This window comes from Convolutriloba macropyga, chromosome 5 (genome assembly GCF_964194025.1).
Source record: "Convolutriloba macropyga chromosome 5, txConMacr16.3, whole genome shotgun sequence".
Lineage (NCBI taxonomy): Eukaryota > Metazoa > Xenacoelomorpha > Acoela > Convolutidae > Convolutriloba > Convolutriloba macropyga.
Window position 1 is genome coordinate 3,055,679 of NC_134472.1, and position 23,135 is coordinate 3,078,813.

Sequence of the window (23,135 nt, forward strand, 5' to 3'; positions counted from 1 at the left end):
CTTTTCACGCACGTTGAATAAGTGCCATTGAAATACTTAACTCAAGAAATTGACAAACAAAAAATAGTGAACTACGCACAAAAATTATTCAGACCGCTACAGAAAATGCCTTTGTCTAGTGGATTTCATGGTCAAAATAACGCGGGCAACCATCCTACCCAGCAGAAACCGAAGGAGATGCCAGCATTGCATCAGAACCCTAAGAAAGATGCTGCTAATCCTTCGGGACCAACGGTTGTTAAGGAGCATTATGGCGAAGACAGCGACACTCCCGTCAGAAAAGAAGTGACTGTTCAGTCAAAGTGTGGAAGCCTCGACAATGTCAAACACAAGCCAGGCGGAGGTCAAAACAAAATCTTTGAGCAGAAGATAGTTTATAATCAGAAGAAACCACCGCCCAAGAAAAAGTAGTCACTGGGGCTCTTTTCAATATTTGCAACTGGTTATTGTGAAACCAATTCAACCCAAATTTTATTCTGTTGAAAGACCTGACACTATAATGCAACATAAAGCATTGATGTACAATAAAATTGAACATTTCATTACAATGGAACTTTATTTATATTACTTTATTACTTACTTTGAGACCAAGAAAATTAAATGCCTATGAACATAAATTTTGTTGGTTTTCGATTTTAGCGGTTTACCAAATGCGTCAACCCTCCTTGTTTAAATGCACCTATGCGCAGGTAATGCTTCAGGCTCCTTCTCATTACACATTGACAAACTCATTTGATCTGGCACTCTTTAAAACACAAAAAGTTAATTAGGAAATGCTCCTCGAGAACACTGGGTGAAAATTGGCTGATCCGGGGCCCTCCCAGCACCGTCTTCATAAAGCATTTCGTTTGGTTCAAATCTATCAAAATGAAAATAATAACTCCCTTTTTCAACAACAGCTCCAAATCAAATATTATTATTACACAGCACCTTCTGCCCTCTGTTCATGTACAGAAGGAGCTGGTCCGTCATCAAAAGCCATACCGAGATTGGCTTCCAGGATCAGCGATAAGAAACAAGATTCATATTCGCACGTGATCACGTACATTAGAAACAAAATAAGTTCTTTTGCGTAGCTCCAAACTCTGCCTCCGTGGCGCACGGTCTATGCGCCCTGCATTAGAAGCGTCAATAGGAACCATTGTAGAGGAAGGAAGACTGTTGTCCTGAATGTGGAATGAGCAGAATCCTTGCACATGGACATTCATTTGTATCTGTGAAAACTGTCGTGCACATCCTAGAACCTAACAGCGGAAATAACATTCCAGTGGCATATCCACGAAGTCATAATAATAATAATAATAATAATAATGTTTTACATTTATCTTGATTCAAAATCACTACACATACTTTGATGACTATTTACCATATCTATTTTGATGCTTAATTTCTCTATCTTTTGCATCTGATGCTTTAATTTTTAACTACTGTCAGGATATAAAAAACCACATCGGAGTTGACGTGCTGCCCCCGAGTTGACCGACTACCCTTTTAGGGGAGGGGCATTCTCTTAATTTACCTTTTTTTATTTTTTCAGAGCAACCCGAACCAAAACGGGCAAATATAAATACTACCTGCAGACATATCGCCACAAGGATTTCGGAGCATCAAAAAAAGACTTCCCAGATGGACATGTGAGTGAATGTTGTGGCTCTTCACGAACTTTTGCGTGCCATTGATCACTGCAACGACTCGCAAAATTAATGACACTGGAACCCATTTATATTGCGCAGTGAAAGCCGGCACTTAACAGTCGGGATGAATACAGGAGCAGAGAGCTAACACTCAAATAAAAGTCTACACGCACACATGTGGCTTTGTTTCGAAACTTACTTGTCCATGGAACCGAATTCGCGTCGCTTGCTAAATTTTAAAAGTGCCATTCTAAGAGATGGAACAAAATAGTATAAGAAATGGAAAACAGTGAAAAAATTTACAAAACGGGAAACGAACTGAGAGCAAAATTTCGTTTAATATAAATTTCAACTTTTGTACATATGAAATCGTGACAAGCTCAAATGATAAGTTTAAATCATTTTAAATGTAAATACTCAATATTTAAGTTGTAAAAACTTTCTAACCTGATGATGCTATTGAACCTGTCTTCACAATTGTCTTGCCGCGGCCGCTGTGTACCAGTAGTGAAGTTTCGAGGAGCCGAGGTCTTTGTGATATGTCTTTAGCAGGTTTGCAAGGTGGTTGCTTCTTAAATTCGGCTCCAGGGTGTTGAGATGGTATATAATATCACTTATTGGTGTTGTTCGTCGAAAGATATGTCCAAAATGAGATTTTTGGGCTTCCATGATGTCTGAAATGGGCAATTTTCTAATTTTGTTGTAAAAATCTTCATTCTTGATTATTTTATGGTAGTGCATATTCAAGCATTGTCTCAGTTGCCTTCTGCGAAATGAGATCACAGAGTTTGCAATCGTTTTGATTGATATCCAGGTACAGCAGTTGTACAGGAATATTGACCTCACGTACGTATTTTATATTCTGATTCTGTGGGGTAACGTTATAAAATTTTTATCCAGATTCGTCTATATTTGGATATGGCCAAGGAAGCTATTTGCTTCCGGCTGTTGATTTCAGCGCCTTCGTCAAGTGTGGTGCCTAACTTTTTTTTATCTTTCTGAGGTCGGAGTCTCTGGTGTATCTAACTTTATCCGTTTTTGACTCATGTGAATAGGATAGCGAAACTTGAAAAGGATAGCGAAATAACCAGCAATATTGTTCATATGAATTTTTCTGCAACTGCTGGGAGATGCTCACAAAAATCTTCTTAGGATCCTTGAAAAGTTAAGTTCAGTTCACTGCAATTTGAGTCTGTCTTCACATTTGTCTTGCCGCGGCCGCTGTGTACCAGTAGTGAAGTTTCGAGGAGCCGAGATCCTTCTGATATGTCTTTAGCATGTTTGAAGGTGGTTGCCTCTTAATTTCGGCTCCAGGTTGTTGAGATGGTATGTAATATCACTTATTGGTGTTGTTCGTCGAAAGATATGTCCAAGATGAGATTTTTGGGCTTCCATGATGTCTGAAATGGGAAATTTTCTAATTTTGTTGTAAAAATCTTCATTCTTGATTATTTTATGGTAGTGCATATTCAAGCATTGTCTCAGTTGCATTCTGCGAAATGAGTTCATAGAGTTTGCAATCGTTTTGATTGATATCCAGGTACAGCAGTTGTACAGGAATATTGACCTCACATACGTATTTTGGATTCTGATTCTGTGGGGTAACGTTATAAATTTTTATCCAGATTCGTCTATATTTGAATATGGCCAAGGAAGCTATTTGCTTCCGGCTGTTGATTTCAGCGCCTTCGTCAAGTGTGGTGCCTAACTTTTTTATCTTTCTGAGGTCGGAGTCTCTGGTGTATCTAACTTTATCCGTTTTTGACTCATGTGAATAGGATAGCGAAACTTGAAAAGGATAGCGAAATAACCAGCAATATTGTTCATATGAATTTTTCTGCAACTGCTGGGAGTCACCCACAAAAAGCTTATTAGGATCATTGAATAATTAAGTTCAGTTCATTGCAATTTGAATCTGTCCTCGCAGTAGTCTTGCTGCGGCCACTGTGTACCAGTAGTGAAGTTCCGAGGCGCCGATGTCCTTCTGATATGTCTTTAGCAGAACTGCAAAGTGGTTGCTTCTTAAGTTCGGCTCCAGGGTGTTGAGATGGTATAAAATATCACCTGTTGGTGTTTTTTCTGTAGAGACATGTCCCAGATGATCCTTTCTTTGGGCTTCGATGATGTCTGAATTGGGCATTATTCTAATTTTGTTGCACAAATCTTCATTCTTGATTATTTTATGGTAGTGCATATTCAAGCATTGTCTCAGTTGCCTTCTGCGAAATGAGTTCACAGAGTTTGCAATCGTTTTGATTGATATCCAGGTACAGCAGTTGTACAGGAATATTGACCTCACATACGTATTTTATATTCTGATTCTGTGGGGTAACGTTATAAAATTTTTATCCAGATTCGTCTATATTTGGATATGGCCAAGGAAGCTATTTGCTTCCGGCTGTTGATTTCAGCGCCTTCGTCAAGTGTGGTGCCTAACTTTTTTTTATCTTTCTGAGGTCGGAGTCTCTGGTGTATCTAACTTTATCCGTTTTTGACTCATGTGAATAGGATAGCGAAACTTGAAAAGGATAGCGAAATAACCAGCAATATTGTTCATATGAATTTTTCTGCAACTGCTGGGAGTCGCTCAAAAAAAGCTTCGTAGGATACTCGAATAGTTCAGTTCAGTTCAAATAAAAGTGAATCTGTCTTCACAGTTGCCTTGCCGCGGTGACAAGCTCAACGATAAGTTTAAATCATTTTAAATGTAAATACTCAATATTTAAGTTGTAAAAACTTTCTAACCTGATGATGCTATTGAACCTGTCTTCACAATTGTCTTGCCGCGGCCGCTGTGTACCAGTAGTGAAGTTTCGAGGAGCCGAGATCTTTGTGATAAGTCTTTAGCAGGTTTGCAAGGTGGTTGCTTCTTAAATTCGGCTCCAGGGTGTTGAGATGGTATATAATATCACTTAATGGTGTTGTTTGTTGAAGATATGTCCAAGATGAGCCTTTCCTTGGGCTTCAATGATGTCTGAAATGGGCAATTTTCTAGTTTTGTTGTACTAATCTTCATTTTAGATTATTTTTAGGTAGTGTATTTTCAGGCATTGTCTCAGTTGCCTTCTGTGAGATGAGTCTACAGAGTTTGCAATAGCTTTTTTGGATATCCAGGTAGCATAGTTGTGCAGAATATTAATCTCAGGTATGTATTTTATATTCTGATTCTGTGGGGTAAGGTTATACATTTTTTTCTACAGATTCGTCTATATTTGTAAATGGCCAAGAAAGCTATTTTTCCGGGGGTTAATTTCAGCCCCTTCGTCAAGTGTGGTGCCTAACTTCTTTACCTTTCTTAGGTCAGAGTCTCTGTTGTATCTAACATTTTCCGTTTTTGACTCGTTTGAATAGGGTAGCGAAATTTCAAAAGGATAGCGAAACAGTCAGCAATATTGTTCATAGGAATTTTTGTGCAACTGCTGGGAGTCGCTCAAAAAAAGCTTCGTGGGATCCTCGAATAGTTCAGTTCAGTTCAAATAAAAATGAATCTGTCTTCACAGTTGCCTTGCCGCGGTGACAAGCTCAATGATAAGTTTAAATCATTTTAAATGTAAATACTCAATATTTAAGTTGTAAAAACTTTCTAACCTGATGATGCTATTGAACCTGTCTTCACAATTGTCTTGCCACGGCCGCTGTGTACCAGTAGTGAAGTTTCGAGGAGCCGAGATCTTTGTGATATGTCTTTAGCAGGTTTGCAAGGTGGTTGCTTCTTAAATTCGGCTCCAGGGTGTTGAGATGGTATATAATATCACTTAATGGTGTTGTTTGTTGAAGATATGTCCAAGATGAGCCTTTCCTTGGGCTTCAATGATGTCTGAAATGGGCAATTTTCTAGTTTTGTTGTACTAATCTTCATTTTAGATTATTTTTAGGTAGTGTGTTTTCAGGCATTGTCTCAGTTGCCTTCTGTGAGATGAGTTCACAGAGTTTGCAATAGCTTTGTTGGATATCCAGGTAGCAAAGTTGTGCAGAATATTAATCTCAGGTATGTATTTTATATTCTGATTCTGTGGGGTAAGGTTATACATTTTTTCTACAGATTCGTCTATATTTGTAAATGGCCAAGAAAGCTATTTTTCCGGGGGTTGATTTCAGCCCCTTCGTCAAGTGTGGTGCCTAACTTCTTTACCTTTCTTAGGTCAGAGTCTCTGTTGTATCTAACATTTTCCGTTTTTGACTCGTTTGAATAGGGTAGCGAAATTTCAAAAGGATAGCGAAACAGTCAGCAATATTGTTCATAGGAGTTTTGTTGTACTAATCTTCATTTTAGATTATTTTTAGGTAGTGTATTTTCAGGCATTGTCTCAGTTGCCTTCTGTGAGATGAGTTCACAGAGTTTGCAATAGCTTTGTTGGATATCCAGGTAGCATAGTTGTGCAGAATATTAATCTCAGGTATGTATTTTATATTCTGATTCTGTGGGGTAAGGTTATACATTTTTTTCTACAGATTCGTCTATATTTGTAAATGGCCAAGAAAGCTATTTTTCCGGGGGTTGATTTCAGCCCCTTCGTCAAGTGTGGTGCCTAACTTCTTTACCTTTCTTAGGTCAGAGTCTCTGTTGTATCTAACATTTTCCGTTTTTGACTCGTTTGAATAGGGTAGCGAAATTTCAAAAGGATAGCGAAACAGTCAGCAATATTGTTCATAGGAATTTTTGTGCAACTGCTGGGAGTCGCTCAAAAAAAGCTTCGTAGGATCCTCGAATAGTTCAGTTCAGTTCAAATAAAAATGAATCTGTCTTCACAGTTGCCTTGCCGCGGTGACAAGCTCAATGATAAGTTTAAATCATTTTAAATGTAAATACTCAATATTTAAGTTGTAAAAACTTTCTAACCTGATGATGCTATTGAACCTGTCTTCACAATTGTCTTGCCACGGCCGCTGTGTACCAGTAGTGAAGTTTCGAGGAGCCGAGATCTTTGTGATATGTCTTTAGCAGGTTTGCAAGGTGGTTGCTTCTTAAATTCGGCTCCAGGGTGTTGAGATGGTATATAATATCACTTAATGGTGTTGTTTGTTGAAGATATGTCCAAGATGAGCCTTTCCTTGGGCATCAATGATGTCTGAAATGGGCAATTTTCTAGTTTTGTTGTACTAATCTTCATTTTAGATTATTTTTAGGTAGTGTATATTCAGGCATTGTCTCAGTTGCCTTCTGTGAGATGAGTTCACAGAGTTTGCAATAGTTTTGTTGGATATCCGGGTAGCATAGTTGTACAGAATATTAATCTCAGGTATGTATTTTATTTTCTGATTCTGTGGGGTAATGTTTTACATTTTTTTCTACAGATTCGTCTATATTTGTAAATGGCCAAGAAAGCTATTTTTCCAGGGGTTGATTTCAGTCCCTTCGTCAAGTGTGGTGCCTAACTTCTTTATCTTTCTTAGGTCGGAGTCTCTGTTGTACCTAACTTTTTCCGTTTTTGACTCGTTTGAATAGGGTAGCGAAATTTCAAAAGGATAGCGAAACAGTCAGCAATATTGTTGATAGGAATTTTTCTGCAACTGCTGGGAGCCGCTCATCAAAAAAAAGCTTCTTAGGATCCTTTAATATTTCAGTTCAGTTCATTTTAAATTGAATCTGTCTGCACAGTTTTCTTGCCGCGGCCGCTGTGTACCAATAGTGAAGTTTCGAGGAGCCGAGACCCTTCTGATATGTCTTTAGCAATTTTAAGGTGGTTGCATCTTAATTTCGGCTCCAGGTTGTTGAGATAGTATATAATATCACTTATTGGTGTTGTTCGTCGAAAGATATGTCCAAGATGAGCCTTTCCTTGGGCTTCAATGATGTCTGAAATGGGCAATTTTCTAGTTTTGTTGTACTAATCTTCATTTTAGATTATTTTTGGGTAGTGTATATTCAGGCATTGTCTCAGTTGCCTTCTGTGAGATGAGTTCACAGAGTTTGCAAACGTTTTGTTGGATATTCAGATAGAATAGTTGTACAGAATTTTAATCTCACGTATTTTTTTCTTATGCTGATTCTGTGGGGTAATGTTATACATTTCTTTCTCCAGATTCGTCTATATTTGTAAATGGCCAAGAAAGCTATTTTTCCAGGGGTTGATTTCAGCCCCTTCGTCAAGTGTGTTGCCTAACTTCTTTATCTTTCTTGGGTCGGAGTCTCTGTTGTACCTAACTTTTTCCGTTTTTGACTCGTTTGAATAGGGTAGCGAAATTTCAAAAGGATAGCGAAACAGTCAGCAATATTGTTCATAGGAATTTTTCTGCAACTGCTGGGAGCCGCTCATCAAAAAAAAGCTTCTTAGGATCCTTTAATATTTCAGTTCAGTTCATTTTAAATTGAATCTGTCTGCACAGTTTTCTTGCCGCGGCCGCTGTGTACCAATAGTGAAGTTTCGAGGAGCCGAGATCTTTGTGATATGTCTTTAGCAGGTTTGCAAGGTGGTTGCTTCTTAAATTCGGCTCCAGGGTGTTGAGATGGTATATAATATCACTTAATGGTGTTGTTTGTTGAAGATATGTCCAAGATGAGCCTTTCCTTGGGCTTCAATGATGTCTGAAATGGGCAATTTTCTAGTTTTGTTGTACTAATCTTCATTTTAGATTATTTTTAGGTAGTGTATATTCAGGCATTGTCTCAGTTGCCTTCTGTGAGATGAGTTCACAGAGTTTGCAATAGTTTTGTTGGATATCCGGGTAGCATAGTTGTACAGAATATTAATCTCAGGTATGTATTTTATTTTCTGATTCTGTGGGGTAATGTTTTACATTTTTTTCTACAGATTCGTCTATATTTGTAAATGGCCAAGAAAGCTATTTTTCCAGGGGTTGATTTCAGTCCCTTCGTCAAGTGTGGTGCCTAACTTCTTTATCTTTCTTAGGTCGGAGTCTCTGTTGTACCTAACTTTTTCCGTTTTTGACTCGTTTGAATAGGGTAGCGAAATTTCAAAAGGATAGCGAAACAGTCAGCAATATTGTTCATAGGAATTTTTCTGCAACTGCTGGGAGCCGCTCATCAAAAAAAAGCTTCTTAGGATCCTTTAATATTTCAGTTCAGTTCATTTTAAATTGAATCTGTCTGCACAGTTTTCTTGCCGCGGCCGCTGTGTACCAATAGTGAAGTTTCGAGGAGCCGAGACCCTTCTGATATGTCTTTAGCAATTTTGAAGGTGGTTGCATCTTAATTTCGGCTCCAGGTTGTTGAGATAGTATATAATATCACTTATTGGTGTTGTTCGTCGAAAGATATGTCCAAGATGAGCCTTTCCTTGGGCTTCAATGATGTCTGAAATGGGCAATTTTCTAGTTTTGTTGTACTAATCTTCATTTTAGATTATTTTTGGGTAGTGTATATTCAGGCATTGTCTCAGTTGCCTTCTGTGAGATGAGTTCACAGAGTTTGCAAACGTTTTGTTGGATATTCAGGTAGAATAGTTGTACAGAATTTTAATCTCACGTATTTTTTTCTTATGCTGATTCTGTGGGGTAATGTTATACATTTCTTTCTCCAGATTCGTCTATATTTGTAAATGGCCAAGAAAGCTATTTTTCCAGGGGTTGATTTCAGCCCCTTCGTCAAGTGTGTTGCCTAACTTCTTTATCTTTCTTGGGTCGGAGTCTCTGTTGTACCTAACTTTTTCCGTTTTTGACTCGTTTGAATAGGGTAGCGAAAATTCAAAAGGATAGCGAAATAATCAGCAATATTGTTCATATGAAATTTTCTGCAACTGCTGGGAGCCGCTCATCAAAAAAAGCTTCTTAGGATCCTTTAATTTTTCAGTTCAGTTCATTTTAAATTGAATCTGTCTGCACAGTTTTCTTGCCGCGGCCGCTGTGTATCAATAGTGAAGTTTCGAGGAGCCGAGATCCTTCTTATATGTCTTTAGCAATTTTGAAGGTGGTTGCATCTTATTTTTCGGCTCCAGGTTGTTGAGATAGTATATAATATCACTTATTGGTGTTGTTCGTCGAAAGATATGTCCAAGATGAGCCTTTCCTTGGACTTCAATGATGTCTGAAATGGGCAATTTTCTAGTTTTGTTGTACTAATCTTCATTTTAGATTATTTTTGGGTAGTGTATATTCAGGCATTGTCTCAGTTGCCTTCTGTGAGATGAGTTCACAGAGTTTGCAAACGTTTTGTTGGATAATCAGGTAGAATAGTTGTACAGAATTTTAATCTCACGTATTTATTTCATGTTCTGATTCTGTGGGGTAATGTTATACATTTCTTTCTCCAGATTCGTCTATACTTGTAAATGGCCAAGAAAGCTATTTTTCCAGGGGTTGATTTCAGCCCCTTCGTCAAGTGTGGTGCCTAACTTCTTTATCTTTCTTAGGTCGGAGTCTCTGTTGTACCTAACTTTTTCCGTTTTCGACTCGTTTGAATAGGGTAGCGAAATTTCAAAAGGATAGCGAAACAGTCAGCAATATTGTTCATAGGAATTTTTCTGCAACTGCTGGGAGCCGCTCATCAAAAAAAAGCTTCTTAGGATCCTTTAATATTTCAGTTCAGTTCATTTTAAATTGAATCTGTCTGCACAGTTTTCTTGCCGCGGCCGCTGTGTACCAATAGTGAAGTTTCGAGGAGCCGAGATCTTTGTGATATGTCTTTAGCAGGTTTGCAAGGTGGTTGCTTCTTAAATTCGGCTCCAGGGTGTTGAGATGGTATATAATATCACTTAATGGTGTTGTTTGTTGAAGATATGTCCAAGATGAGCCTTTCCTTGGGCTTCAATGATGTCTGAAATGGGCAATTTTCTAGTTTTGTTGTACTAATCTTCATTTTAGATTATTTTTAGGTAGTGTATTTTCAGGCATTGTCTCAGTTGCCTTCTGTGAGATGAGTTCACAGAGTTTGCAATAGCTTTGTTGGATATCCAGGTAGCAAAGTTGTGCAGAATATTAATCTCAGGTATGTATTTTATATTCTGATTCTGTGGGGTAAGGTTATACATTTCTTTCTCCAGATTCGTCTATATTTGTAAATGGCCAAGAAAGCTATTTTTCCAGGGGTTGATTTCAGCCCCTTCGTCAAGTGTGGTGCCTAACTTCATTATCTTTCTTAGGTCGGAGTCTTTGTTGTACCTAACTTTTTCCGTTTTTGAATCGTGCGAATAGGGTAGCGAAATTTCAAAAGGATAGCGAAACAGCCAGCAATATTGTTCATAGGAATTTTTCTGCAACTGCTGGGAGCCGCTCATCAAAAAAGCTTCTTAGGATCCTTTAATATTTCAGTTCAGTTCATTTTAAATTGAATCTGTCTGCACAGTTTTCTTGCCGCGGCCGCTGTGTACCAATAGTGAAGTTTCGAGGAGCCGAGATCCTTCTGATATGTCTTTAGCATTTTTGAAGGTGGTTGCATCTTAATTTCGGCTCCAGGTTGTTGAGATAGTATATAATATCAATTATTGGTGTTGTTCGTCGAAAAATATGTCCAAGATGAGCCTTTCATCGGGCTTCAATGATGTCTGAAATGGGCAATTTTCTAGTTTTGTTGTACTAATCTTCATTTTAGATTATTTTTGGGTAGTGTATTTTCAGGCATTGTCTCAGTTGCCTTCTGTGAAATGCGTTCACAGAGTTTGCAATTGTTTTGTTGGATATCCAGGTAGAGCAGTTGTACAGAATATTAATCTCACGTACAGATTTGTTATTCTGATTCTGTGGGGCATTGTTATACAATTTTTTCTCCAGATTCGTCTATATTTGTAAATGGCCAGGAAAGCTGTTTTTTTTCCGGGGGTTGACTTCAGCGCCTTCGTCAAGTGTGGTGCCTAACTTCTTCACCTTTCTGAGGTCGAAGTCTCTGTTGTACCTAACATTTTCCGTTTTTGACTCGTTTGAATAGGGTAGCGAATTTTCAAAAGGATAGCGAAACAGTCAGCAATATTGTTCATATAAATTTTTTATGCAACTGCTGGGAGTCTCTCACAAAAAGCTTCTTAGGATCCTTGAATAGCTCAGTTCAGTACATTGAAAATCGAATCCGTCTTCACATTTGTCTTGCAGCGGCCGCTGTGTACCAGTAGTAAAGTTTCGAGGAGCCGAGATCCTTCTGATATGTCTTTAGCACGTTTGCAAGGTAGTTGCTTCTTAAGTTCGGCTCCAGAGTGTTGAGATGGTATAAAATATCACCTGTTGATGTTTTTTCTGTAGAGACATGTCCCAGATGATCCTTTCTTTGGGCTTCGATGATGTCTGAATTGGGCATTATTCTAATTTTGTTGCACAAATCTTCATTTTGGACTATTTGGGTACGGTATATACAGGCATTGTCTCAGTTGTCTTCTGTTAAATGAAATCAGAGAGTTAGCAATCGTTTTGTTGGATATCCAGCAGTTGTACAAGAATATTGACCTCACGTACGTATTTTATATTCTGATTCTGTGGGGTAATTTTATACATTTTTTTCACCAGATTCGTCTATATTTGTAAATGGCCAGGAAAGATTTTTTTCCGGTGGTTGATTTGAACGCCCTCGTCCAGTGTGGTGCCGCAATTCTTTATCTTTCTGGAGTCGGAGTCTCTGTTGTACCTAATTTTTTCCGTTTTTGACTCGTTTGAATAGGATAATGAAATTTCAATAGGATAGCGAAACAATCAGCAATATTGTTCATGTGCAGGGAGTGTCCCAAAAAAGCTTCTTAGGATCCTTTAATAGCTCAGTTCAGTACATTGCAAATTGAATTCGTCTTCAAATTTGTCTTTCCGCGGCCGCTGTGTACCACTAGTGAAGTTTCGAGGAGCCGAGATCCTTCTGATATGTCTTTAGCAGGTTTTCCAGGTGGTTGCTTCTTAATTTCGGCTCCAGGGTGTTGAGATAGTATAAAACATCACTTAATGGTGTTGTTTGTCGTAAGATATGTGCCAGATCAGCCTTTCTTTAGGCTTCAATGATGTCTGAAATGGGCAGTTTTCTAGTTTTGTTGTATTAATCTTCATTTTAGATTATTTTTGGGTAGTGTATATTCAGGCATTATCTCAGTTGCCTTCCGTGAAATGCCTTCACAGAGTTTGCAATTGTTTTGTTGGAGATCCAGGTAGAGCAGTTGTACAGAAAATTAATCTCACGTACGTGTTTTATATTCTGATTCTGTGGGGTAATGTTAAACATTTTTTTCTCCAGATTCGTCTATATTTGTAAATGGCCCCGAAAGCTATTTTTCCGGTGGTTGATTTGAACGTCTTTGTCCAGTGTGGTGCCTAACTTCTTTGTCCATCTTGAGTCGAGGTCTGTGTTGTACCTAATTTTTTTCCGTTTTTGACTCGTTTGAATAGGATAATAAATTTCAATAGGATAGCGAAACAATCAGCAATATTGTTCATGTGCTGGGAGTCTCCCACAAAAGCTTTTAGGATCCTTGAATAGCTCAGTTCAGTACATTGAAAATTGAATCTGTCTTCAAATTTGTCTTGCCGCGGCCGCTGTTTACCACTAGTGAAGTTTCGAGGAGCCGAGATCCTTCTGATATGTCTTTAGCAGGTTTGCCATGTGGTTGCTTCTTAATTTCGGCTCCAGGGTGTTGAGATAGTATAAAACATCACTTAATGGTGTTGATTGTTGAAAGATATGTACCAGATGAGCCTTTCTTTGGGCTTCAATGATGTCTGAAATGGGCAATTTTCTAGTTTTGTTGTACTAATCTTGATTTAGATTGTTTTGGGTAGTGTATATTCAGGCATTATCTCAGTTGCCTTCCGTGAAATGCCTTCACAGAGTTTGCAATTGTTTTGTTGGAGATCCAGGTAGAGCAGTTGTACAGAAAATTAATCTCACGTACGTGTTTTATATTCTGATTCTGTGGGGTAATGTTAAACATTTTTTTCTCCAGATTCGTCTATATTTGTAAATGGCCCCGAAAGCTATTTTTCCGGTGGTTGATTTGAACGTCTTTGTCCAGTGTGGTGCCTAACTTCTTTGTCCATCTTGAGTCGAGGTCTGTGTTGTACCTAATTTTTTTCCGTTTTTGACTCGTTTGAATAGGATAATAAATTTCAATAGGATAGCGAAACAATCAGCAATATTGTTCATGTGCTGGGAGTCTCCCACAAAAGCTTTTAGGATCCTTGAATAGCTCAGTTCAGTACATTGAAAATTGAATCTGTCTTCAAATTTGTCTTGCCGCGGCCGCTGTTTACCACTAGTGAAGTTTCGAGGAGCCGAGATCCTTCTGATATGTCTTTAGCAGGTTTGCCATGTGGTTGCTTCTTAATTTCGGCTCCAGGGTGTTGAGATAGTATAAAACATCACTTAATGGTGTTGATTGTTGAAAGATATGTACCAGATGAGCCTTTCTTTGGGCTTCAATGATGTCTGAAATGGGCAATTTTCTAGTTTTGTTGTACTAATCTTGATTTAGATTGTTTTGGGTAGTGTATATTCAGACATTGTCTCAGTTGCCTTCTGTGAAATGCGTTCACAGAGTTTGCAATTGTTTTGTTGGATATCCAGGTAGAGCAGTTGTACAGAATATTAATCTCACGTACAGATTTGTTATTCTGATTCTGTGGGGCATTGTTATACAATTTTTTCTCCAGATTCGTCTATATTTGTAAATGGCCAGGAAAGCTGTTTTTTTTCCGGGGGTTGACTTCAGCGCCTTCGTCAAGTGTGGTGCCTAACTTCTTCACCTTTCTGAGGTCGAAGTCTCTGTTGTACCTAACATTTTCCGTTTTTGACTCGTTTGAATAGGGTAGCGAATTTTCAAAAGGATAGCGAAACAGTCAGCAATATTGTTCATATAAATTTTTTATGCAACTGCTGGGAGTCTCTCACAAAAAGCTTCTTAGGATCCTTGAATAGCTCAGTTCAGTACATTGAAAATCGAATCCGTCTTCACATTTGTCTTGCAGCGGCCGCTGTGTACCAGTAGTAAAGTTTCGAGGAGCCGAGATCCTTCTGATATGTCTTTAGCACGTTTGCAAGGTAGTTGCTTCTTAAGTTCGGCTCCAGAGTGTTGAGATGGTATAAAATATCACCTGTTGGTGTTTTTTCTGTAGAGACATGTCCCAGATGATCCTTTCTTTGGGCTTCGATGATGTCTGAATTGGGCATTATTCTAATTTTGTTGCACAAATCTTCATTTTGGACTATTTTGGGTACGGTATATACAGGCATTGTCTCAGTTGTCTTCTGTTAAATGAAATCAGAGAGTTAGCAATCGTTTTGTTGGATATCCAGGTACAGCAGTTGTACAAGAATATTGACCTCACGTACGTATTTTATATTCTGATTCTGTGGGGTAATTTTATACATTTTTTTCACCAGATTCGTCTATATTTGTAAATGGCCAGGAAAGATTTTTTTCCGGTGGTTGATTTGAACGCCCTCGTCCAGTGTGGTGCCGCAATTCTTTATCTTTCTGGAGTCGGAGTCTCTGTTGTACCTAATTTTTTCCGTTTTTGACTCGTTTGAATAGGATAATGAAATTTCAATAGGATAGCGAAACAATCAGCAATATTGTTCATGTGCTGGGAGTGTCCCACAAAAGCTTCTTGGGATCCTTTAATAGCTCAGTTCAGTACATTGCAAATTGAATTCGTCTTCAAATTTGTCTTTCCGCGGCCGCTGTGTACCACTAGTGAGGTTTCGAGGAGTCGAGATCCCTCTGATATGTCTTTAGCAGGTGTGCAAGGCGGTTGCTTCACAAGTTCGGCCCGAGGGTGTTGAGATAGTATAAAATATCACTTAATGGTGTTGTTTGTCGTAAGATATGTGCCAGATCAGCCTTTCTTTAGGCTTCAATGATGTCTGAAATGGGCAGTTTTCTAGTTTTGTTGTATTAATCTTCATTTTAGATTATTTTTGGGTAGTGTATATTCAGGCATTATCTCAGTTGCCTTCCGTGAAATGCGTTCACAGAGTTTGCAATTGTTTTGTTGGAGATCCAGGTAGAGCAGTTGTACAGAAAATTAATCTCACGTACGTGTTTTATATTCTGATTCTGTGGGGTAATGTTAAACATTTTTTTCTCCAGATTCGTCTATATTTGTAAATGGCCCCGAAAGCTATTTTTCCGGTGGTTGATTTGAACGTCTTTGTCCAGTGTGGTGCCTAACTTCTTTGTCCATCTTGAGTCGAGGTCTCTGTTGTACCTAATTTTTTTCCGTTTTTGACTCGTTTGAATAGGATAATAAATTTCAATAGGATAGCAAAACAATCAGCAATATTGTTCATGTGCTGGGAGTCTCCCACAAAAGCTTTTAGGATCCTTTAATAGCTCAGTTCAGTACATTGCAAATTGAATTCGTCTTCAAATTTGTCTTTCCGCGGCCGCTGTGTACCACTAGTGAAGTTTCGAGGAGCCGAGATCCTTCTGATATGTCTTTAGCAGGTTTGCAAGGCGGTTGCTTCACAAGTTCGGCCCCAGGGTGTTGAGATAGTATAAAATATCACTTAATGGTGTTGTTTGTCGTAAGATATGTGCCAGATCAGCCTTTCTTTAGGCTTCAATGATGTCTGAAATGGGCAGTTTTCTAGTTTTGTTGTATTAATCTTCATTTTAGATTATTTTTGGGTAGTGTATATTCAGGCATTATCTCAGTTGCCTTCCGTGAAATGCGTTCACAGAGTTTGCAATTGTTTTGTTGGAGATCCAGGTAGAGCAGTTGTACAGAAAATTAATCTACGTACGTGTTTTATATTCTGATTCTGTGGGGTAATGTTCAACATTTTTTTCTCCAGATTCGTCTATATTTGTAAATGGCCCCGAAAGCTATTTTTCCGGTGGTTGATTTCAACGTCTTTGTCCAGTGTGGTGCCTAACTTCTTTGTCCATCTTGAGTCGAGGTCTCTGTTGTACCTAATTTTTTTCCGTTTTTGACTCGTTTGAATAGGACAATAAATTTCAATAGGATAGCGAAACAATCAGCAATATTGTTCATGTGCTGGGAGTCTCCCACAAAAGCTTTTAGGATCCTTGAATAGCTCAGTTCAGTACATTGAAAATTGAATCTGTCTTCAAATTTGTCTTGCCGCGGCCGCTGTGTACCACTAGTGAAGTTTCGAGGAGCCGAGATCCTTCTGATATGTCTTTAGCAGGTTTGCCAGGTGGTTGCTTCTTAATTTCGGCTCCAGGGTGTTGAGATAGTATAAAACATCACTTAATGGTGTTGATTGTTGAAAGATATGTACCAGATGAGCCTTTCTTTGGGCTTCAATGATGTCTGAAATGCGCAATTTTCTAGTTTTGTTGTACTAATCTTGATTTAGATTGTTTTGGGTAGTGTATATTCAGACATTGTCTCAGTTGCCTTCTGTGAAATGCGTTCACAGAGTTTGCAATTGTTTTGTTGGATATCCAGGTAGAGCAGTTGTACAGAATATTAATCTCACGAACTTATTTGTTATTCTGATTCTGTGGGGCATTGTTATACAATTTTTTCTCCAGATTCGTCTATATTTGTAAATGGCCAGGAAAGCTGTTTTTTTTTCCGGGGGTTGACTTCAGCGCCTTCGTCAAGTGTGGTGCCTAACTTCTTCACCTTTCTGAGGTCGAAGTCTCTGTTGTACCTAACATTTTCCGTTTTTGACTCGTTTGAATAGGGTAGCGAATTTTCAAAAGGATAGCGAAACAGTCAGCAATATTGTTCATATAAATTTTTTATGCAACTGCTGGGAGTCTCTCACAAAAAGCTTCTTAGGATCCTTGAATAGCTCAGTTCAGTAAATTGAAAATCGAATCCGTCTTCACATTTGTCTTGCAGCGGCCGCTGTGTACCAGTAGTAAAGTTTCGAGGAGCCGAGATCGTTCTGATATGTCTTTAGCAGGTTTGCAAGGTGGTTGCTTCTTAATTTCGGCTCCAGGTGTTGAGGTGGTATAAATTTTCAATTGTTGGTGTTTTTCTTCCAAAGATATGTCCCAGATGAGCCTTTCTTTGGGCTTCAATGATGTGCGAAATGGGCAATTTTCTGGTTTTGTTGTAGTAATCTTCATTTTAGATTATTTTTGGGTAGTATATATTCAGGCATTGTCTCAGTTGCCTTCTATGAAATGAGTTCACAGAGTTTGCAACCGTTTCGTTGGATATTCAGGTAGAGCAGTTGTACAGAATATTAATCTAATGTACGTATTTTATATTCTGATTATGTGGGGTAATGTTATATATTTTTTTTTCCAGATTCGTCTATATTGTAAATGGCCAGGAAAGCTTTTTTCCGGGGTTGATTTCAGCGCCTTTGTCAAGTGTGATGCCTAACTTCTTTATCTTTCTGAGGTCGGAATCTCTGTTCTACCTAATTTTTTCCGTTTTTGACTCGTTTGGATAGGATAGCAAATTTTCAATAGGACAGCGAAACAATCAGCAATATTGTTCATTTCGATTTTTCTGCAACTAATGGGAGTCGCAAACAAAAAGTTCTTAGGATCCTTGAATAGCTCAGTTCAGTTCTTTGCAAATTTAATCTGTCTTCACAGTTGTCTTGCTGCGGCCGCTGTGTACCCGTAGTGAAATTTCGAGGAGCCGATATCCTTCTGATATGTCTTAAGCAGTTTTGCAAGGTGGTTGCTTCTTAAATTCGGCTCCAGGGTGTTGAGATGGAATATAATATCACTTTTTGGTGTTTTTCCGGCAAAGATATGTCCCAGATGATCCTTTCTTTGGGCTCCGATGATGTCTGAATTGGGTAATATTCTAGTTTTGATGTACAAATCTTCATTTTAGAATATTTTCGGGCAGTGTATTTTCAGGCACTGTCTCAGTTGATTTCTGTGAAATGAGTTCACAGAGTTTGCAATCGTTTTGTTGGATGTCCAGGTAGAGCAGTTGTACAGAATATTAATCTCACGTACGTATTGTATATTCCCATTTTGTGGAGTTATGTTATATAATTTTTTTCTCCACATCAGTCTATATATGGAAACGTATATATCTAACTGTTTTATCTTTCGTAGGTCGGAGTCTCTGTTGTGCCTAACTTTTTCTGTTTTTGACTCGGTTGAATAGGATAGCGATATTTCAATAGGATAGCGAAAAAATCCAGGTCAAAATACTCATTTGTCAACTAAAAGTTAAATCTTAATTCTAAAACGAACGTTTTCGCTCATTACGTTCATCATCACGTAAAGGCGTTTCACAAATTGTTATGGGATCAACTAAAAATATCAAATATCAACATTTGTCTGAGACCACAATTTAAACAATTTTAAATATCAAGAGATATCTAAATCATTTCGAAAAAAACAGCCACAATTTATTTCTCTAGAACTTCGTATTTATATCAGCTCTTTCGGATTTTTCGACTTCTGCCATCTTTCTGTATTTCTAGTGTAGTCCAGAATTTTGCCCCAGACCCAAACAATTCCTCTTGTGTGGGTTTTGTAAATTTCGTTTTGTCAATTTTTTTTTGACTTTTGCTAATATTTTTTTCTCGCCCTATAATTGAGTCAAAATTCATTTGAACAAATTTTTAGCGTAAGTTTTGGCCACTGATAGCCGTTTGAATTTTCTGATGTAAATAGCTTCGATGGTCATGTTCTTCTACTGTGCGACAGGCATCCAGAATGTTTCATTCAATGCCACTCGTGGAGCCACAACATTCATCAAGATGTTGAGCCACCTGAATCCTACTTTAGAAGTTGTGATATCTAGTGATAACATTCCGAGATGTTTGCTCACTTTACATGGATTCGCATCCGTTATATCTTGTTTTATACACCATGTCAGGTTTCAGTTTTTTGCTGAAAGATAGTTTCAAACAGGGGAGGCATAGTCTTAATTTTCCCGTTGAGAAAACAATTTGTAAATCACATTGTTTTTTCATTTTGCTTGCAAAAATTTGTTTATGGTTTTGTATATTCTGGAAAAATTGTTTGTTATTTATGAGATCTAATCTGGCCATTCTCTTTGATGCATTTTTTTGTTTCGTTATTTATTGAAGTTTACCTCCAGTTATTATCTAATGCAAAATCTAGTTCACTGTTATTGAAGTTATTGAAGACCATTCAACTGGAAACCCTTTTCTAATCCCGCACATTTGGTTCTTTCCAAGCACCTGATTGGGGGAACCAAGTGATTGTTGCGTACGAGACCTCGTGAACCGTCCTTGAATCACGTTTTTATGCTAAGGTGGTGCACCACTGAGAAAATTCTTTGTTTTCCGCTGTAAGTTTGTTTGTGATAACAATGACAGGTAAATTCCTTACGGTTGCTCATGATTACGTTGATATCAAGAAAAACCAAATTTTCCTCTTCATTCACTTTTTCTATCGTATGTTGCATAGTTTGGATTTTGAAATTGTAAATCTTGAGAACTCGTCCTGCTCGCCAATAAGTGTGCAAATAAACTCAGGCACAAACCTGTTCAACAATTTTGTCTCCCGCTGATTGCCTAATCCTAAAATACGTACAAATCCAAACAACGTCCTGCATATTGTCATATTCGTTTTTTAAGTTTTTTTCAGCAATTTCATGAAACTATTTTTTGCATAAAACCCTTTCTACTCATTTTCTTCGGACAGGTGCTCTCTAGTTGCAGTCTTTGCTATTCCAATTTTAATCACGTCCAAGCAGATTTTAAATTAATTCTGTGTTTTGCACAAAATTTCACACACACCTTTTTTAGTGTTTCAGTCAAAACTACTTCCGTAACTAGACCATCTGATTGATCATAAAAGACTTCATTACATTAAAAAATTACATTTGTGTTCACTGTCTTTGACAAATTTTTCATTGCGCTTCGTGGGATCTCTGCAGCCACGGAGCTTGAGTAGTCTTCTTGTATGACAGTTTTTACAACCTCTACAACCAGCACATTGGCATACAAATTTTTACGTCAAGGAATACAATTTGCTCGTTATCATCAACAGGAATTGAATCTAAAACTTCTCCAGCATTGTTCGCGCCTGTTGCCTTCTGGACAACCGGTGCCAACAATCAAATCAATCTTTTAAAACTGCAAACACGTATGGAAGGAACAGTTCGGAGAAGTAGATCTTTTTTGTGTATTTCTCCTAAACTATATAGCCTGGCTTAATGGGACCCAGTTGACCTCAGTCGCTCATGAATTTGTTCGTAGTAAAGTCTTTGTTAATAGAAAAAAATAATTATTAAGACAAATGGTTGACATTTGTTGTGGTAGTGAGATAAATGGTTGACATTACTTTTGAATTGGGTTACTTTTAATTCGAAAGTTGTAGTCCCGCTATCGCTTTCCACTATTCAGGGATATAGTCCATTTTAGTTTAGCTATGGTGAAAATTGTATTTGGATTAAAAGTAACGATTTTCTCTGTTTAGGCAACCTAGGTAACTACTTGAACTGAGTAAAAAGCACGTGTGCCGTTTTTCTACATACTATTTATAAATTATTGAACCTTGCTTTGTATAGTTAATGCAGTTGCTTGCAAACACTGAAAATGGACATCAGAAAACTCTAGGAATCCACGAGGCAAGATTTGAGGAACAGGAAATTAATCTGGAGTCTCATGAGCATTTCGAAACCAATTCACTGTGATCTTGATTTCATAAGAAGCCGATTTCCGTGTTGTGATTGAAAAAAAACTGCCTTGCAGCACTCTTGATATTGTAATTGTGAATGACCGCCTATATTACATAAAATTCGATGCAAAACAGCAAAACTCTCGTTGTTGTTTGTTTTGCGACGTTGCCTGATTATCACACCAAAAGATTTCAGGTACAAACTATTGTAAATGCATCAAGTAAAGCAAAAACAAATGGTTGATCTGCCATTTTTTTGAGCGACTGGGTGTGAGCTATGAGAACTATCTGTGCAGTCCAATCAATTTTGGAACCATAAACGATAGCATAAATGTTTGGCTTGAGAGTATTAAGCTTGCGCTTACTCTTAGTAAAACAGTTCAACTCAAACTTGAAAAAAAGTTCAGCCGATCTTGGTTTCCATTTGAATAAAGCTGACATCAAAGTTGAGCGTTACTGCAAAAATCAAGGTGTAAAATTACATTATAAGTGGTATACTAGCAAAACTCAGAAATTATCTTCCAAGGAATCAATTATTTTCTTACTACAATTCAAATGTGACACCAATTATTCAAAATGGTTCATTGGTTCACGGTTGCTGTACCTAATCAGCGCTTCTAACGTCTACCTATCTCCCATCAGCGCTTCTAACGTCTTGAGAACGATTGAGAACTCGTCCTGCTCGCCAATAAGTGTGCAAATAAACTCAGGCACAAACCTGTTCAACAATTTTGTCTCCCGCTGATTGCCTAATCCTACAATACGTACAAATCCAAACAACGTCCTGCATATTGTCATATTCGTTTTTTAAGTTTTTTTCAGCAATTTCATGAAACTATTTTTTGCATAAAACCCTTTCTACTCATTTTCTTCGGACAGGTGCTCTCTAGTTGCAGTCTTTGCAATTCCAATTTTAATCACGTCCAAGCAGATTTTAAATTAATTCTGTGTTTTGCACAAAATTTCACACACACCTTTTTTAGTGTTTCAGTCAAAACTACTTCCGTAACTAGACCATCTGATTGATCATAAAAGACTTCATTACATTAAAAAATTACATTTGTGTTCACTGTCTTTGACAAATTTTTCATTGCGCTTCGTGGGATCTCTGCAGCCAGGGAGCTTGAGTAGTCTTCTTGTATGACAGTTTTTACAACCTCTACAACCAGCACATTGGCATACAAATTTTTACGTCAAGGAATACAATTTGCTCGTTATCATCAACAGGAATTGAATCTAAAACTTCTCCAGCATTGTTCGCGCCTGTTGCCTTCTGGACAACCGGTGCCAACAATCAAATCAATCTTTTAAAACTGCAAACACGTATGGAAGGAACAGTTCGGAGAAGTAGATCTTTTTTGTGTATTTCTCCTAAACTATATAGCCTGGCTTAATGGGACCCAGTTGACCTCAGTCGCTCATGAATTTGTTCGTAGTAAAGTCTTTGTTAATAGAAAAAAATAATTATTAAGACAAATGGTTGACATTTGATGTGGTAGTGAGATAAATGGTTGACATTACTTTTGAATTGGGTTACTTTTAATTCGAAAGTTGTAGTCCCGCTATCACTTTCCACTATTCAGGGATATAGTCCATTTTAGTTTAGCTATGGTGAAAATTGTATTTGGATTAAAAGTAACAATTTTCTCTGTTTAGGCAACCTAGGTAACTACTTGAACTGAGTGAAAAGCACGTGTGCCGTTTTTCTACATACTATTTATAAATTATTGAACCTTGCTTTGTATAGTTAATGCAGTTGCTTGCAAACATTGAAAATGGACATCAGAAAACTCTAGGAATCCACGAGGCAAGATTTGAGGAACAGGAAATTAATCTGGAGTCTCATGAGCATTTCGAAACCAATTCACTGTGATCTTGATTTCATAAGAAGCCGATTTCCGTGTTGTGATTGAAAAAAAACTGCCTTGCAGCACTCTTGATATTGTAATTGTGAATGACCGCCTATATTACATAAAATTCGATGCAAAACAGCAAAACTCTCGTTGTTGTTTGTTTTGCGACGTTGCCTGATTATCACACCAAAAGATTTCAGGTACAAACTATTGTAAATGCATCAAGTAAAGCAAAAACA